This window comes from Scyliorhinus torazame, chromosome 16 (genome assembly GCF_047496885.1).
Source record: "Scyliorhinus torazame isolate Kashiwa2021f chromosome 16, sScyTor2.1, whole genome shotgun sequence".
Taxonomy (NCBI): Eukaryota; Metazoa; Chordata; class Chondrichthyes; order Carcharhiniformes; family Scyliorhinidae; genus Scyliorhinus; species Scyliorhinus torazame.
Window position 1 is genome coordinate 82,559,977 of NC_092722.1, and position 15,789 is coordinate 82,575,765.

A 15,789-nucleotide genomic window follows, 5' to 3' on the forward strand; every position below is an offset into this window, starting at 1 on the left:
ACGGGGAAGTGGTGGGAGTGAGGGATACGGGGAGACGGAGGGAGTGAGGGATACGGGGAGATGGTGGGAGTGAGGAATACTGGGAGACGGTGGGAGTGAGGGATACGGGGAGACGATGGGAGTGATGGATACGGGGAGACGGTGGGAGTGAGGGACACGGGGAGACGGTGGGAGTGAGGGATACGGGGAGACAGTGAGAGTGAGGGATACGGGGAGACGGTGGGAGTGAGGGGTACGGGTAGACCGTGGGGGTGAGGGATACTGGGAGATGGTGGGAGAGAGGAATACGGGGAGATGGTGGGAGTGAGAGATACGGGGAGACGGTGGGAGTGAGGAATACGGGGAGATGATGGGAGTGAGGGATACTGGGAGATGGTGGGAGTGAGGAATACGGGGAGATGGTGGGAGTGAGGAATACGGGGAGATGGTGGGAGTGAGAGATACGGTGAGACGGTGGGAGTGAGGAATACGGGGAGATGGTGGGAGTGAGGGATACTGGGAGATGGTGGGAGTGAGGAATACGGGGAGATGGTGGGAGTGAGAGATATGGGGAGACAGTGGGCGTGAGGGAAACAGGGTGACGGTGGGATTGAGGGACACAGGGAGTTGGCAGGACTGAGGGATACAGGGAGGCGGTGGGAATGAGGGATATCGGGAGACGGTGGGAGTGAGGGATTTTAGGAGACGGTGGGAGTGAGGGATATTGGGAGACGTTGGGATTGAGGGATACAGGGAGACGGTGGGAGTGAGGGATACGGGGAGACGGTGGGAGTGAGGGATACGGGGAGACGGTGGGAGTGAGGGATACGGGGAGACAGTGGGAGTGAGGGATACCGGGAGACGGTGGGAGTGAGGGATACGGGGAGCCGATGGGAGTGAGGGATACGGGGAGACGGTGGGAGTGAGGGATACGGGGAGACAGTGGGAGTGAGGGATACGGGGAGACGGTGGGAGTGAGGGATACGGGGAGACGGTGGGAGTGAGGGATACGTGGAGACGGTGGGAGTGAGGGATACGGGGAGACAGTGGGAGTGAGGGATACGGGCAGACGGTGGGAGTGAGCGGTACGGGGAGACAGTGGGAGTGAGGGATACGGGGAGACGGTGGGAGTGAGGGATACGGGGAGACGGTGGGAGTGAGGGATACGGGGAGACGGTGGGAGTGAGGGATACGGGGAGACGGTGGGAGTGAGGGATACGGGGAGACGGTGGGAGTGAGGGATACGGGGAGACGGTGGGAGTGAGGGATACGGGGAGACGGTGGGAGTGAGGGATACGGGGAGACGGTGGGAGTGAGGGATACGGGGAGACGGTGGGAGTGAGGGATACGGGGTGACGGTGGGAGTGAGGGATACGGGGAGATGGTGGGAGTGAGGGATACGGGGAGACGGTGTGAGTGAGGGATACGGGGAGGCAGTGCAAATGAGGGATACGGGGTGATGTTGGGAGTGAGGGATACAGGGAGACGGTGGGAGTGAGGGATACGGGGAGACGGTGGGAGTGAGGGATAAGGAGAGACGGTGGGAGTGAGGAATACGGGGAGACGGTGGGACTGAGGGATACAGGGAGATGGTGGTAGTGACGGATACGGGGAGACGGTGAGAGTGAGGGATACGGGGTTGCGGTGGGAATGAGGGATACGTGGAGACGGTGGGAGTGAGGGATACGGGGAAACTGTGGGAGTGAGGGATACGGGGAGACGGAGGGAGTGAGGGATACGGGGAGGCGGTGGGAGTGAGGGATACGGGTAGACGATGGGAGTGAGGGATACGGGGAGACGGTGGGAGTGAGGGGTACGGGGAGACGGTGAGAGAGATGGATATGGGGAGACGGTGGGAGTGAGGGATACGGGGAGACGGTGGGAGTGAGGGATAGAGGGAGACGGTGGGAGTGAGGGATACAGGGAGATGGTGGGAGTGAGGGATACGGCGAGACGGTGGGAGTGAGGGATACGGGGAGGCGGTGGGAGTTAGGGATACGTGGAGACGGTGGGAGTGAGGGATACGGGGAAACTGTGGGAGTGAGGGATACGGGGAGACGGAGGGAGTGAGGAATACGGGGTGACGATGGGAGTGAGGGATACGGGGAGACGGTGGGAGTGAGGTATACGGGGAGACGGTGAGGGTGAGGGACACCGGGAGACGGTGGGAGTGAGGGACACAGCGAGACGGTGGGAGTGAGGGATACGGGGATACAGTGGGAGTGAGGGATACGGGGAGATGGTGGGAGTGAGGGATACGGGGAAACAGTGGCATTGTGGGATACGGGGAGACAGTGGGAGTGAGGGATACGTGGAGATGGTGGGAGTGAGGGATATGGGGAGACGGTGGGAGTGAGGGATAAGGTGAGACGGTGGGAGTGAGTGATACGGGGAGACGGAGGGAGTGAGGGATAGGGGGAGACGGTGGGAGTGAGGGAGAAGGTCGAGACGGTGGGAGTGAGGGTTACAGGGAGACAGTGGGCGTGAGGGAAACGGGGGGACTGTGGGATTGAGGGATACAGGGAGATGGCAGGACTGGGGGATACAGTGAGAAGGTGGGAATGAGGGATATGGGGAGACGGTGGGAATGAGGGATACGGGGAGACAGTGGGAGTGAGGGATACGGGGAGACGGTGGGAGTGAGGGATACGGGGAGACGGTTGGAGTGATGGATAGGGGGAGGCAGTGCGAATGAGGGATACGGGGAGATGGTAGGAGTGAGGGATACGGGGAGACGGTGGGAGTGAGGGATACAGGGAAATTGTGGGAGTGAGGGATACAGGGAGACGGTGGGAGTGAGGGATAAGGAGAGACGGTACGAGTGAGGGATACAGGGAGACGGTACGAGTGAGGGATACAGGGAGACGGTGGGAGTGAGGGATACAGGGAGATGGTGGGAGTGAGGGATACGGGGAGACGGAGGGAGTGAGGGATACGGGGAGACGGTGGGAGTGAGGGAGAAGGGGAGACGGGGGGAGTGAGGGATTCGGGGAGACGATGGGAGTGAGGGACACGGGGAGACGGTGGGAGTGAGGGATACGGGGAGACGGAGGGAGTGAGGGTTAGGGGGAGACGGTGGGAGTGAGGGACACGGGGAGACGGTGGGAGTGAGGGACACGTGGAGACGGTGGGAGTGAGGGATACGGGGAGATGGTGGGAGTGAGGAATACGTGGAGACGGTGGGAGTGAGGGATACGGGGAGATGGTGGGAGTGAGGAATACGGGGAGATGGTGGGAGTGAGGAATACGGGGAGATGGTGGGAGTGATGGATACGGGGAGACGGTGGGAGTGAGGGGTACGTGTAGACCGTGGGGGTGCGGGATACGGGGAGATGGTGGGAGTAAGGGATACGGGCAAACGATGGGATTGAGGGATACGGGGAGACGGTGGGAGTGAGGGATACTGGGAGATGGTGGGAGTGAGGAATACGGGGAGACGGTGGGAGTTAGGGAGACGGAGCGAAGGTGGGAGTGAAAGATACGGGGAGACAGTGGGCGTGAGGGAAACGGGGTGATGGTGGGATTGAGGGACACTGGGAGATGGCAGGACAGAGGGATACAGGGAGGCGGTGGGAATGAGGGATATGGGGAGACGGTGGGAGTGAGGGATACGTGGATACGGTGGGAGTGAGCGATACGGGGAGAGGGAAGGAGTGAGTGATACGGGGAGACCGTGAGAGTGAGGGATACGGGGAGACGGAGGGAGTGAGGGATACGTGGAGACGGTGGGAGTGAGGGATACGTGGAGACGGTGGGAGTGAGGGACACGGGGAGATGGTGGGAGAGAGGGACACGGGGAGGCGGTGTGAGTGAGGGATACGGGGAGGCAGTGCGAATGAGGGTTACGGGGAGATGGTGGGAGTGAGGGATACGGGGAGACGGTGGGAGTGAGGGATACAGGGAAACGGTGGGAGTGAGGGATACAGGGAGACGGTGGGAGTGAGGGATATGGGGAGACAGTGGGAGTGAGGGATAAGGAGAGACGGTGCGAGTGAGGGATACGGGGTGGCGGTGGGAATGAGGGATACGTGGAGACGGAGGGAGTGAGGGATACGGGGAAACTGTGGGAGTGAGGGATACGGGGAGACGGATGGAGTGAGGGATACGGGGAGACGGTGGGAGTGAGGGGTACGGGGAGACGGTGACAGTGATGGATATGGGGAGTCGGTGGGAGTGAGGGATACGGGGAGACGGTGGGAGTGAGGGACAGAGTGAGACGGTGGGAGAGAGGGATACAGGGAGATGGTGGGAGTGAGGGATACGGCGAGACGGTGGGAGTGAGGGATACGTGGAGACGGTGGGAGTGAGGGATACGGGGAAACTGTGGGAGTGAGGGATACGGGGAGACGGAGAGAGTGAGGGATACGGGGTGACGATGGGAGTGAGGGATACGGGGAGACGGTGGGAGTGAGGTATACGGGGAGACGGTGAGGGTGAGGGACACGGGGAGACGGTGGGAGTGAGTGATATGGGGAGACGGTGGGAGTGAGGGACACAGGGAGACGGTGGGAGTGAGGGATACGGGGATACAGTGGCAGTGAGGGATACGGGGAGATGGTGGGAGTGAGGGATACGGGGAAACGGTGGGATTGAGGGATACGTGGAGACGGTGGGAATGAGGGATACGGGGAGACGGTGGGAGTGAGGAATACGGGGAGACGGTGGGATTGAGGGGCACAGGGAGATGGCAGGACTGAGGGATACAGGGAGACAGTGGGAATGAGGGGTATGGGGAGACGGTGGGAGTGAGGGATACGGGGAGAGGGAGGGAGTGAGGGATACGGGGAGACGGTGAGAGTGAGGGATACGTGGAGACGGAGGGAGTGAGGGATACAGGGAGACGGAGAGAGTGATGGAGAATGGGAGACGGTGGGGGTGAGGGATACGGGGAGAGGGAGGGAGTGAGGGATACGGGGAGAGGGAGGGAGTGAGGGATACGGGGAGACGGTGGGAGTGAGGGATACGGGGAGACGGTGAGAGTGAGCGATACGGGGAGACGGTGGGTGTGAGGGACACAGGGAGACGGTGGGAGTGAGGGAGACGGGGATATGGTGGGAGTGAGGGATACGGGGAGACGGTGGGAGTGAGGGATACGGGGAGACGGTGAGAGTGAGGGATACGGGGAGACGGTGGGAGTGAGGGATACAGGGAGCCGGTGGGAGTGAGGGATACGGGGAGACGGTGGGAGTGAGGTAGAAGGGGAGACAGTGGGAGTGAGGGATTCGGGGAGACGGTGGGAGTGAGGGACACAGGGAGACGGTGGGAGTGAGGGACACAGGGAGACGGTGAGAGTGAGGGATACGGGGATACGGAGGAATGTGAGGGATACGGGGAGACGGTGGGAGTGAGGGATACAGGGAAATTGTGGGAGTGAGGGATACAGGGAGACGGTGGGAGTGAGGGATAAGGAGAGACGGTACGAGTGAGGGATACAGGGAGACGATACGAGTGAGGGATACAGGGAGACGGTGGGAGTGAGGGATACAGGGAGATGGTGGGAGTGAGGGATACGGGGAGACGGAGGGAGTGAGGGATACGGGGAGACGGTGGGAGTGAGGGAGAAGGGGAGACGGGGGGAGTGAGGGATTCGGGGAGACGATGGGAGTGAGGGACACGGGGAGACGGTGGGAGTGAGGGATACGGGGAGACGGAGGGAGTGAGGGTTAGGGGGAGACGGTGGGAGTGAGGGACACGGGGAGACGGTGGGAGTGAGGGACACGTGGAGACGGTGGGAGTGAGGGATACGGGGAGATGGTGGGAGTGAGGAATACGGGGAGACGGTGGGAGTGAGGGATACGGGGAGATGGTGGGAGTGAGGAATACGGGGAGATGGTGGGAGTGAGGAATACGGGGAGATGGTGGGAGTGAGGGATACGGGGAGACGGTGGGAGTGAGGGGTACGTGTAGACCGTGGGGGTGAGGGATACGGGGAGATGGTGGGAGTAAGGGATACGGGCAAACGATGTGATTGAGGGATACGGGGAGACGGTGGGAGTGAGGGATACTGGGAGATGGTGGGAGTGAGGAATACGGGGAGACGGTGGGAGTTAGGGAGACGGAGCGAAGGTGGGAGTGAAAGATACGGGGAGACAGTGGGCGTGAGGGAAACGGGGTGATGGTGGGATTGAGGGACACTGGGAGATGGCAGGACAGAGGGATACAGGGAGGCGGTGGGAATGAGGGATATGGGGAGACGGTGGGAGTGAGGGATACGTGGATACGGTGGGAGTGAGCGATACGGGGAGAGGGAAGGAGTGAGTGATACGGGGAGACCGTGAGAGTGAGGGATACGGGGAGACGGAGGGAGTGAGGGATACGTGGAGACGGTGGGAGTGAGGGATACGTGGAGACGGTGGGAGTGAGGGACACGGGGAGATGGTGGGAGAGAGGGACACGGGGAGGCGGTGTGAGTGAGGGATACGGGGAGGCAGTGCGAATGAGGGTTACGGGGAGATGGTGGGAGTGAGGGATACGGGGAGACGGTGGGAGTGAGGGATACAGGGAAACGGTGGGAGTGAGGGATACAGGGAGACAGTGGGAGTGAGGGATATGGGGAGACAGTGGGAGTGAGGGATAAGGAGAGACGGTGGGAGTGAGGGATACGGGGTGGCGGTGGGAATGAGGGATACGTGGAGACGGAGGGAGTGAGGGATACGGGGAAACTGTGGGAGTGAGGGATACGGGGAGACGGATGGAGTGAGGGATACGGGGAGACGGTGGGAGTGAGGGGTACGGGGAGACGGTGACAGTGATGGATATGGGGAGTCGGTGGGAGTGAGGGATACGGGGAGACGGTGGGAGTGAGGGACAGAGTGAGACGGTGGGAGAGAGGGATACAGGGAGATGGTGGGAGTGAGGGATACGGCGAGACGGTGAGAGTGAGGGATACGTGGAGACGGTGGGAGTGAGGGATACGGGGAAACTGTGGGAGTGAGGGATACGGGGAGACGGAGAGAGTGAGGGATACGGGGTGACGATGGGAGTGAGGGATACGGGGAGACGGTGGGAGTGAGGTATACGGGGAGACGGTGAGGGTGAGGGACACGGGGAGACGGTGGGAGTGAGTGATATGGGGAGACGGTGGGAGTGAGGGACACAGGGAGACGGTGGGAGTGAGGGATACGGGGATACAGTGGCAGTGAGGGATACGGGGAGATGGTGGGAATGAGGGATACGGGGAAACGGTGGGATTGAGGGATACGTGGAGACGGTGGGAATGAGGGATACGGGGAGACGGTGGGAGTGAGGAATACGGGGAGACGGTGGGATTGAGGGGCACAGGGAGATGGCAGGACTGAGGGATACAGGGAGACAGTGGGAATGAGGGGTATGGGGAGACGGTGGGAGTGAGGGATACGGGGAGAGGGAGGGAGTGAGGGATACGGGGAGACGGTGAGAGTGAGGGATACGTGGAGACGGAGGGAGTGAGGGATACAGGGAGACGGAGAGAGTGATGGAGAATGGGAGACGGTGGGGGTGAGGGATACGGGGAGAGGGAGGGAGTGAGGGATACGGGGAGAGGGAGGGAGTGAGGGATACGGGGAGACGGTGGGAGTGAGGGATACGGGGAGACGGTGAGAGTGAGCGATACGGGGAGACGGTGGGTGTGAGGGACACAGGGAGACGGTGGGATTGAGGGAGACGGGGATATGGTGGGAGTGAGGGATACGGGGAGACGGTGGGAGTGAGGGATACGGGGAGACGGTGAGAGTGAGGGATACGGGGAGACGGTGGGAGTGAGGGATACAGGGAGCCGGTGGGAGTGAGGGATACGGGGAGACGGTGGGAGTGAGGTAGAAGGGGAGAGTGGGAGTGAGGGATTCGGGGAGACGGTGGGAGTGAGGGACACAGGGAGACGGTGGGAGTGAGGGACACAGGGAGACGGTGGGAGTGAGGGATACGGGGATACGGAGGAATGTGAGGGATACGGGGAGACGGTGGGAGTGAGGGATACGGGGAGATGGAGGGAGAGAGGGACACGGGGAGATGGTGGGAGTGAGGGATACGGGGAGACGGTGGGAGGGAATGATACAGGGAGACGGTGGGAGTGAGGGACACAGGGAAATGGTGGGAGTGAGGTATACGGGGAGACCGTGGGAGTGAGGGATACTGTGAGACGGTGGGAGTGAGGGATACGGGGAGACGGAGGGAGTAAGGGATACGGGGAGACGGTGGGAGTGAGGGAGACGGTGGGAGTGAGGGATACGGGGTGACAGTGGGAGTGAGAGATAGAGGGAGACGGTGGGAGTAAGGGATACGGGGATACGGTGGGAGTGAGGGATACAGGGAGACGGTGGGAGTGAGGGATACAGGGAGATGGTGGGAGTGAGGGATACGGGGAGACGGTGGGAGTGAGGGATAAGGTGAGACGGTGGGAGTGAGGGATACGGGGAGACAGTGGGAGTGAGGGATAGAGGGAGACGGTGGGAGTGAGTGATACAGGGAGATGGTGGGAGTGAGGGATACGGCGAGACGGTTGGAGTGAGGGATACGGGGAGGCGGTGGGAGTGAGGGATACGTGGAGACGGTGGGAGTGAGGGATACGGGGAAACTGTGGTAGTGAGGGATACGGGGAGACGGAGGGAGTGAGGGATACGGGGATACGGTGGGAGTGAGGGATACGGGAAGGTGGTGGGACTGAGGGGTACGGGGAGGCGGTGGGAGGGAGGGATACGGGGAGACGGTGGGAGTGAGGGATACGGGGAGACGGTGGGAGTGAGGGGTACGAGTAGACCGTGCGGGTGCGGGATACGGGGAGATGGTGGGAGTAAGGGATACGGGCAAACGGTGCGATAGAGGGATACGGTGAGACGGTGGGAGTGAGGGATACTGGGAGATGGTGGGAGTGAGGAATACGGGGAGACGGTGGGAGTGAGGGATACGGGGTGACGGTGGGAGTGAGGGAGACGGAGCGAAGGTGGGAGTTAAAGATATGGGGAGACAGTGGGCGTGAGGGAAACGGGGTGATGGTGGGATTGAGGGACACTGGGAGATGGCAGGACTGAGGGATACAGGGAGGCGGTGGGAATGAGGGATATGGGGAGACGGTGGGAGTGAGGGATACGGGGAGAGGGAAGGAGAGAGTGATACGGGGAGACCGTGAGAGTGAGGGATACGGGGAGACGGAGGGAGTGAGGGATACGTGGAGACGGTGGGAGTGAGGGATACGTGGAGACTGTGGGAGTGAGGGATACGGGGAGATGGTGGGAGAGAGGGACACGTGGAGACGGTGTGAGTGAGGGATACGGGGAGGCAGTGCGAATGAGGGTTACGGGGAGATGGTGGAAGTGAGGGATACGTGGAGACGGTGGGAGTGAGGGATACGGGGAAACTGTGGTAGTGAGGGATACGGGGAGACGGAGGGAGTGAGGGATACGGGGATACGGTGGGAGTGAGGGATACGGGAAGGTGGTGGGACTGAGGGGTACGGGGAGGCGGTGGGAGGGAGGGATACGGGGAGACGGTGGGAGTGAGGGATACGGGGAGACGGTGGGAGTGAGGGGTACGAGTAGACCGTGGGGGTGAGGGATACGGGGAGATGGTGGGAGTAAGGGATACGGGCAAACGGTGCGATTGAGGGATACGGGGAGACGGTGGGAGTGAGGGATACTGGGAGATGGTGGGAGTGAGGAATACGGGGAGACGGTGGGAGTGAGGGAGACGGAGCGAAGGTGGGAGTTAAAGATATGGGGAGACAGTGGGCGTGAGGGAAACGGGGTGATGGTGGGATTGAGGGACACTGGGAGATGGCAGGACTGAGGGATACAGGGAGGCGGTGGGAATGAGGGATATGGGGAGACGGTGGGAGTGAGGGATACGGGGAGAGGGAAGGAGAGAGGGATACGGGGAGACCGTGAGAGTGAGGGATACGGGGAGACGGAGGGAGTGAGGGATACGTGGAGACGGTGGGAGTGAGGGATACGTGGAGACTGTGGGAGTGAGGGATACGGGGAGATGGTGGGAGAGAGGGACACGGGGAGACGGTGTGAGTGAGGGATACGGGGAGGCAGTGCGAATGAGGGTTACGGGGAGATGGTGGGAGTGAGGGATACGGGGAGACGGTGGGAGTGAGGGATGCAGGGAAACGGTGGGAGTGAGGGATACAGGGAGACGGTGGGAGTGAGGGATACGGGGAGACGGTGGGAGTGAGGGATAAGGAGAGACGGTGGGAGTGAGGAATACGGGGAGACGGTGGGACTGAGGGATACAGGGAGATGGTAGGAGTGAGGGATACAGGGAGATGGTGGGAGTGAGGGATACGGGGAGACGATGAGAGTGAGGGATACGGGGTCGCGGTGGGAATGAGGGATACGTGGAGACGGAGGGAGTGAGGGATACGGGGAAACTGTGGGAGTGAGGGATACGCGGAGACGGAGGAAGTGAGGGATACGGGGAGACGGTGGGAGTGAGGGATACGGGTAGACGATGGGAGTGAGGGATACGGGGAGACAGTGGGAGTGAGGGGTACGGGGAGACGGTGACAGTGATGGATATGGGGAGACGGTGGGAGTGAGGGATACGGGGAGACGGTCGGAGTGAGGGATAGAGTGAGACGGTGGGAGAGAGGGATACAGGGAGATGGTGGGAGTGAGGGATACGGGGAGATGGTGGGAGTGAGGGATACGGGGAGACGGTGGGAGTGAGGGATACGGGGAGACAGTGGGAGTGAGGGATACGGGGAGATGGTGGGAGTGAGGGATACGGGGAGACGGTGGGAGTGAGGGATACGGGGAGATGGTGGGAATGAGGGATACGGGGAGGCGGTGGGAGAGAGGGATACAGGGAGATGGTGGGAGTTAGGGATACGTGGAGACGGTGGGAGTGAGGGATAGAGTGAGACGGTGGGAGAGAGGGATACAGGGAGATGGTGGGAGTTAGGGATACGTGGAGACGGTGGGAGTGAGGGATACGGGGAAACTGTGGGAGTGAGGGATACGGGGAGATGGAGAGAGTGAGGGATACGTGGTGACATGGGAGTGAGGGATACGGGGAGACGGTGGGAGTGAGGGATACGGGGAGATGGTGGGAGTGAGGGATACGGGGAAACGGTGGGATTGAGGGATACGTGGAGACGGAGGGAGTGAGGGATACGGGGAGACGGTGAGAGTGAGGGATACGGGGAGACGGTGGGAGTGAGGGACACACGGAGACGGTGGGAGTGAGGGATACGGGGAGAGGGAGGGAGTGAGGGATACGGGGAGACGGTGAGAGTGAGGGATACGTGGAGACGGAGGGAGTGAGGGATACGGGGAGACGGTGAGAGTGAGGGATACGGGGAGACGGTGGGAGTGAGGGACACACGGAGACGGTGGGAGTGAGGGATACGGGGAGACGGTGAGAGTGAGGGAAACGTGGAGACGGAGGGAGTGAGGGATACGGAGAGACGGTGAGAGTGATGGAGAATGGGAGACGGTGGGGGTGAGGGACACGTGGAGACGATGGGAGTGAGGGACACGGGGAGACGGTGGGAGTGAGGGATACGGGGAGACGGTGAGAGTGAGGGACACGGAGACGGTGGGAGTGAGGGATACGGGGAGATGGTGAGAGTGAGCGATACGGGGAGACGGTGGGTGTGAGGGACACAGGGAGACGGTGGGAGTGAGGGATATGGGGAGACGGTGGGAGTGAGGGACACAGGTAGACTGTGGGAGTGAGGGATACGGGGATATGGTGGGAGTGAGGGATACGGGGAGACGGTGGGAGTGAGGGATACGGGGAGACGGTGAGAGTGAGGGATACGGGGAGACGGTGGGATTGAGGGATACAGGGAGCCGGTGGGAGTGAGGTATACGGGGAGACGGTGAGGGTGAGGGACACCGGGAGACGGTGGGAGTGTGGGATACGGGGATACAGTGGGAGTGAGGGATACGGGGAGATGGTGGGAGTGAGGGATACGGGGAAACGGTGGCATTGTGGGATACGGGGAGACAGTGGCAGTGAGGGATACGGGGAGACGGTGGGAGTAAGGAATACGGGGAGATGGTGGGAGTGAGAGATACGGGGAGGCGGTGGGAGTGAGGGATACGGGGAGGCAGTGGGAGTGAGGGATACGGGGAGACGGTGGGAGTGAGGGATAAGGTGAGACGGTGGGAGTGAGTGATACGGGGAGACGGAGGGAGTGAGGGATAGGGGGAGACGGTGGGAGTGAGGGAGAAGGCGAGACGGTGGGAGTGAGGGTTACAGGGAGACAGTGGGCGTGAGGGAAACGGGGGGACTGTGGGATTGAGGGATACAGGGAGATGGCAGGACTGGGGGATACAGTGAGACTGTGGGAATGAGGGATATGGGGAGATGGTGGGAGTGAGGGATACGAGGAGACGGTGGGAGTGAGGGATATTGGGAGACGTTGGGATTTTGGGCTACAGGGAGACGGTGGGAGTGAGGGATACGGGGAGATGGTGGGAGTGAGGTATACGGGGAGACGGTGGGAGTGAGGGATACGGGGAGACGGTGGGAGTGAGGGACACGGGGAGACGGTGGGAGTGAGGTATACGGGGAAACGGTGGGAGTGAGGTATACGGGGAGACGGTGGGAGTGAGGTATACGGGGAGACGGTGGGAGTGAGGGATACGGGGAGACGGTGTGAGTGAGGGATACGGGGAGACGGTGGGAGTGAGGTATACGGGGAGACGGTGGGAGTGAGGTATACGGGGAGACGGTGGGAGTGAGGGATACGGGGTGACGGTGGGAGTGAGGGAGACGGAGCGAAGGTGGGAGTTAAAGATATGGGGAGACAGTGGGCGTGAGGGAAACGGGGTGATGGTGGGATTGAGGGACACTGGGAGATGGCAGGACTGAGGGATACAGGGAGGCGGTGGGAATGAGGGATACGGGGAGAGGGAAGGAGAGAGTGATACGGGGAGACCGTGAGAGTGAGGGATACGGGGAGACGGAGGGAGTGAGGGATACGGGGAGATGGTGGAGAAAGGGACACGGGGAGACGGTGTGAGTGAGGGATACGGGGAGGCAGTGCGAATGAGGGTTACGGGGAGATGGTGGGAGTGAGGGATACGTGGAGACGGTGGGAGTGAGGGATACGGGGAAACTGTGGTAGTGAGGGATACGGGGAGACGGAGGGAGTGAGGGATACGGGGATACGGTGGGAGTGAGGGATACGGGAAGGTGGTGGGACTGAGGGGTACGGGGAGGCGGTGGGAGGGAGGGATACGGGGAGACGGTGGGAGTGAGGGATACGGGGAGACGGTGGGAGTGAGGGGTACGAGTAGACCGTGGGGGTGAGGGATACGGGGAGATGGTGGGAGTAAGGGATCCGGGGAGACGGTGGGAGTGAGGGATACATGGAAATTGTGGGAGTGAGGGATACAGGGAGACGGTGGGAGTGAGGTATACGGGGAGACGGTGGGAGTGAGGGATAAGGAGAGATGGTGGGAGTGAGGGATACGGGGAGACGGTGGGAGTGAGGGATACAGGGAGACGGTGGGAGTGAGGGATACGGCGAGACGGTGGGAGTGAGGGATACGGGGAGACGGTGGGAGTGAGGGATACGGGGAGACGGTGGGACTGAGGGATACAGGGAGACGGTGGGAGTGAGGGATACGGCGAGACGGTGGGAGTGATGGAAACGGGGTGGGGGTGGGAGTGAGGGATACGTGGAGACGGTGCGAGTGAGGGATACGGGGAGACGGTGGGAGTGAGGGATCCAGGGAGACGGTGGGAGTGCGGGATAGGGCGAGACGGTGGGAGTGAGGGATACAGGGAGACGGTGGGAGTGAGGGAAACGGGGTGGGGGTGGGAGTGAGGGATACGTGGAGACGGTGCGAGTGAGGGATACGGGGAGACGGTGGGAGTGAGGGAGAAGGGGAGATGGTGGAAGAGAGGGACACGGGGAGATGGTGGGAGTGAGTGATACGGGGAGACGGAGGGAGTAAGGGATACGGGGAGACGGTGGGAGTGAGGGAGACGGGGAGACGGTGGGAGTGAGGGATTCGGGGAGATGGTGGGAGTGAGGGATACGGGGATACGGTGGGAGTGAGGGATACGGGGAGACGGTGGGAGTGAGGGATACGGGGAGATGGTGGAAGAGAGGGACACGGGGAGATGGTGGGAGTGAGTGATACGGGGAGACGGAGGGAGTAAGGGATACGGGGAGACGGTGGGAGTGAGGGAGACGGGGAGACGGTGGGAGTGAGGGATACGGGGAGACGATGGGAGTGAGGGATACGGGGAGACAGTGGGAGTGAGGGATAGAGGGAGACGGTGGGAGTAAGGGATACGGGGATACGGTTGGAGTGAGGGATACAGGGAGACGGTGGGAGTGAGGGATACGGGGAGACGGTGGGAGTGAGGGATAAGGTGAGACGGTGGGAGTGAGGGATACGGGGAGACAGTGGGAGTGAGGGATAGAGGGAGACGGTGGGAGTGAGTGATACAAGGAGATGGTGGGAGAGAGGGATACGGCGAGACGGTGGGAGTGAGGGATACAGGGAGGCGGTGGGAGTGAGGGATACGTGGAGACGGTGGGAGTGAGGGATACGGGGAAACTGTGGTAGTGAGGGATACGGGGAGACGGAGGGAGTGAGGGATACGGGGAGATGGTGGGAGTGAGGGAGACGGGGAGACGGTGGGAGTGAGGGATACGGGGTGACGGTGGGAGTGAGGGATATGGGGAGACGGTGGGAGTGAGGGACACAGGGAGATGGTGGGAGTGAGGGATACGTAGATACAGTGGGAGTGAGGGATACGGGGATACGGTGGGAGTGAGGGATACGGGGAGGTGGTGGGACTGAGGGGTACGGGGAGACGGTGGCAGGGAGGGATATGGGGAGACGGTGGGAGTGAGGGATACGGGGAGACGGTGGGAGTGAGGGATATGGGGAGACGGTGGGAGTGAGGGATACTGGGAGATGGTGGGAGTGAGGAATACGGGGAGACGGTGGGAGTGAGGGAGGCGGAGCAAAGGTGGGGGTGAAAGATATGGGGAGACAGTGGGCGTGAGGGAAACGGGGTGATGGTGGGATTGAGGGACACTGGGAGATGGCAGGACTGAGGGATACAGGGAGGCGGTGGGAATGAGGGATATGGGGAGACGGTGGGAGTGAGGGATACGTGGATACGGTGGGAGTGAGGGATACGGGGAGAGGGAAGGAGTGAGTGATACGGGGAGACCGTGAGAGTGAGGGATACGGGGAGACGGAGGGAGTGAGGGATACGTGGAGACGGTGGGAGTGAGGGATACGTGGAGACGGTGGGAGTGAGGGATACGGGGAGACGGTGGGAGAGAGGGACACGGGGAGACGGTGTGAGTGAGGGTTACGGGGAGACGGTGGGAGTGCGGGATACGGGGAGACGGTGGGAGTGAGGGATACGGGGAGGCAGTGCGAATGAGAGTTACGGGGAGATGGTGGGAGTGAGGGATACGGGGAGACGGTGGGAGTGAGGGATACAGGGAAACGGTGGGAGTGAGGGATACAGGGAGACGGTGGGAGTGAGGGATACGGGGAGACGGTGGGAGTGAGGGATAAGCAGAGACGGTGGGAGTGAGGAATACGGGGAGACGGTGGGACTGAGGAATACAGGGAGATGGTAGGAGTGAGGGATACAGGGAGATGGTGGGAGTGAGGGATACGGGGAGACGATGAGAGTGAGGGATACGGGGTGGCAGTGGGAATGAGGGATACGTGGAGACGGAGGGAGTGAGGGATACGGGGAAACTGTGGGAGTGAGGGATACGGGGAGACGGAGGGAGTGAGGGATACGGGGAGACGGTGGGAGTGAGGGATACGGGTAGACGATGGGAGTGAGGGATACGGGGAGACAGTGGGAGTGAGGGGTACGGGGAGACGGTGACAG